Genomic DNA, 3,967 nt, shown 5'->3' on the forward strand with positions numbered 1-3,967 from the left:
TAAGTTCTCCCACTATACTTGCTAAGGTTACCGGAATTAAAAAGAAGCTAGCAAAAGAGTATTTGCAAAAGGAATCCAGTTTTACTCTTCATCGAAATCATAGGGTTTATGGTAATCACTATCGAAAAACTGAAGCCTTTTACCCTCTGCATATATCACAAGCAGATCAGTTCATTCAATGCTCTCAGTCAGATAACATCTTATTGCAGGAGCCAGTTAAATAATTTTAAGTGAACAATACACCAGTGTGACCCAATCAATTTATTTTTTACTATCTGCGTAGCTAGTGCTTACCAATTTGTGTGATGGGAAAAGGAAAGAAAAAAAACAAATTGAATTGGAATCGTCTCGCCACTCTACTCATTCTATAATCATACATGAATCAATCCTAAATCTTGCAGCTAGTGAACAGCAGATTTTATCAGCTATTAAAATTATTCAAGATGAAGTGCAAGGTCTAAGGAATGAAATAAGAGAATTTAGATTTGAAATAATAAGTGTATCCTCCAGGACCCTTACATTAAAAAGCTCAAGTCGAGCTCAAGATGATGCTATCTCAAAGTTAAAAGAGGAGGTTAAAGACACATCGTCAAGTAAGTCAGTTAACAATTCTAGACTTGGGCCACTTTCAAACAAAATACTAATACTAGAAAATGCTGAATAGCGAAACAATGTTACCGCATTGATTTTAAAGTGTTCGTCAAAAGAAGAGAGTTATGATAATATTAATAAAATATTGCTGAAACTACGTGTTCGATGTGATTTTCAAATCACGGAACAAAATGATAAATTTACCAAGTTCAGACTTAAATATACAAATGACAAATATATGGTTTTGCAAGCGAATAAAAAATTAGAGACTATGATTTCAGAAAAGAATTAAAGATCGAGAATTGCCATATTTATTCAAAGGTTTACTTAACAGATGATGTCAACAAATTAGTCCGGAAAATTAGTTCATCTCTTTTAAAGAAAGAAAATGAGCACAAACAGAAAGGTTCACAAGCCTGGATCCCACCAGTAGTTCCACCTGCTGTACTACATCGATGAATTTGGTGTAAAAAAGAAATTAGATTGGTTCAAATTGTTACCAGTTGACTATTGTGAATATGGATTCTGTGGTTCGGTCGTATTCCATTCATTATCCTTGGCGTCTTTAACATAGACCTAATGAGATGTTTGCCTTCAGACCATCATGGGATTGATAATTATGCATTACAGTTTTTAGGATGTTCTCTTTCTTGTAATTTATTTCCGGCTTGCATTGTCCCGTCACGTGTAGCCGACTCATCTGCTTTGCTTATCGACAATATTCTCTCGCCTTATACATTTGAGGCTACGTCTGTGAATATGGATGATTCATCAGATCATTGTATGATTACGTCGGATTATAAGATTCAAAAGACTTCAATTAGGGAGATCATTACAAGAAAGAGAAATCTTTCACTTAAAGATATACATAATATAAAAGTAGCCTTTGTTGACGTAGATTGGAGTGAAGTTTTAGAAGAGACAGATCATAATAGATCACTGGATATTTTTTATAGAGTATAAAATGAACGATTAGACCATCATTGTCTTGATGAACAAATACACCCTAAAATATTTTGTACACACAAACCATGGACTAATGATTCACTCCTGAGGCCAGTTAATGAAAAAAAATCGTCTATATAAGATAAGAATTAAATATCAATCACCTGATAATATTATACGATTTAAAAATTATAAAAATCTGTTGTAGAAAACTCTTAGAATGAGTGAGAAAAGGTATTTTGAAAATTCTTTTAGGAATGCTGATTCACTCAAAAAATTATAGGATCTAATTAAACAAAAGATCGGAAACAATTGGAATAATTTTTATCCAGAATTATTAATAGATAAAAATGGTCTTGAATCAAAGGGTACTGGAGCTATCGCAGCATCTTTAAGTGCTCATTTTGCTAGTGTTAATTAAAAAAACTTTTTCCACAAAATATGTTTTTCAAAGAAAAGTAAAGAACTCCATTAAATAAAAAATGATCAAAAATAAAATCAAATAATCCACCAAGCGTGAAACTATCACAAATCAGCATCGATAAATAAATGAAACCCAAAACGAACAGAAATTACAATAAATAACCGATTCAAACTCAAAACGAACAAAAACTAACATAAGTTGGGCGCTAAATCCCTATGCCTTCGCAAGGCCAGAACAAAATTTGCACTTTACTGAAAAAAATATAAATGTTTTTACTTTTATAACTTTAATAAATCATATAATATTAACATTTGGATTACTAAATATCAGTATATGTATATTAAATTGATAATGCACATTTATTTGTATTTTTTAGTTTTGTAGTCACCATCTTGATCATTTTGAACAAGTTCCAGAGATCGCCAAAAGAAAAACTCCGGAGAAACTCAAGTTTCTTCAATCAGAGTTGAAACTGAACTTACAACTGCTCTATCTGAAAATTCACAATTGAAAAAACAAATTACTAAGTTAAAAATTGAAAACAGTACATTTGCAAGTGAAAATGAAAGACTTGACTCAAGAAAAATTTATTGGAAATCTCACCTAGCACAAGCCTTATTATATATATCTTGCCTTTTAAGCTGAAAAAAGTCTTTAAAAGAGAAGATTACTAAGTTGAATATGGAATATTATCAAATTTTAAAAGAGAAAGAAGAAGCTGCTGCAAAAGACGAAGAAGAAATTTCATGCCTCAAGTCTTTTGTAGCATATCTCCAAATAAAAACCAGGACATTAGAAACAGGTTCAGAACGTCTTGAACAAGAATTGAGAGAGAAAACCAGCTTGATCAACGCTTTAGAAAATATGATTATTCATTTGAAAGACAGAGAAAAAGAATTCTTTCATGAAATGGATTTTTGTTGTCGCGACTTGTTTTAACGGGATTAACTAATTTTAGTTTTTATTTATTGAATATTTTAAAACTCTTTGTTATTTATGAAAAAAAAAATTCAATTCAAAGGACTTACAATATAATTTTTTTAATGAATATATTTATACTTTCTCTGCAACAAAAACTATTTAGAATATCCTCTCACTTTGATTTTTTTTTTTAACTGTTTTTGATATTTTTGGAATAAGAAATGAAAATGATATGAGCATGCAAACCCTGATATTTTGTGTTGTTGTAGTTAAACATGAAAAGAATTTTTTCCGTGTTAAACGACACAGCATTCGCACGGGGTTCCAAATAAAGGAAAATTTTTCTGGGCTTGGTATGTTTTGATGGGCGTCTTTGGGCTGAAAAACCTCTTCCTAGCTAATTTATATATTATGGATTGCCTCCCCGTAGTAGCATAATATTTGTAGGCATGAATATACAATGAGTCGGAGGTAATAGGCTTGAGACTGTCTGTGCAGGATTTCGACTCTTGTTGATAGAAAAGCATCGCCAAGTGCTGAAAACCATGTTGTGACCAAGATGGGCCCAGGATTGCACAAAACCTCATTCATGGAGGTTCCAGGTACTTCTTGCTGTCCGGTTCTAGGCCAGCTTAAGCACTTCGATGTAGACTTGAGAAGATATGTGATCCCCGTCCTGCACTGGTATCCGGGATCATTGCTTTTCCTGAGGCGAAAATAATTTCAATGATTTAAAGAACATGAAAATTGGAACTTGGAAAGTAAAGACATTAAAAAATGACTATCGTATCGACATTTTGACTGACGAAATCAGAAGATTTGAACTGGATTTATTAGGAATTTCAGAAACTCATATCCCAGGGGTACCAAGCATGAAATTAGGTGATATAGAATTTGTTTACTCAGGCAGGAAGGATGGGGTACATAGACACGGAGTAGGGCTCATGATGAATAAGGAAGCTGCTATATCTTGTTTAGACTGGGAAGGTATCAATAAAAGAATACTAATTGCTCATTTTATGACTAGATAGTTCAGGATATCTGTTATAGTAGTATACGCCCCTGTAGAACCGACTGACGGAGATA

This window comes from Artemia sp. Qi Xiang Cuo, chromosome 11 (assembly GCF_049724085.1).
Source record: "Artemia sp. Qi Xiang Cuo chromosome 11, ASM4972408v1, whole genome shotgun sequence".
NCBI classification, from domain to species: Eukaryota; Metazoa; Arthropoda; class Branchiopoda; order Anostraca; family Artemiidae; genus Artemia; species Artemia sp. Qi Xiang Cuo.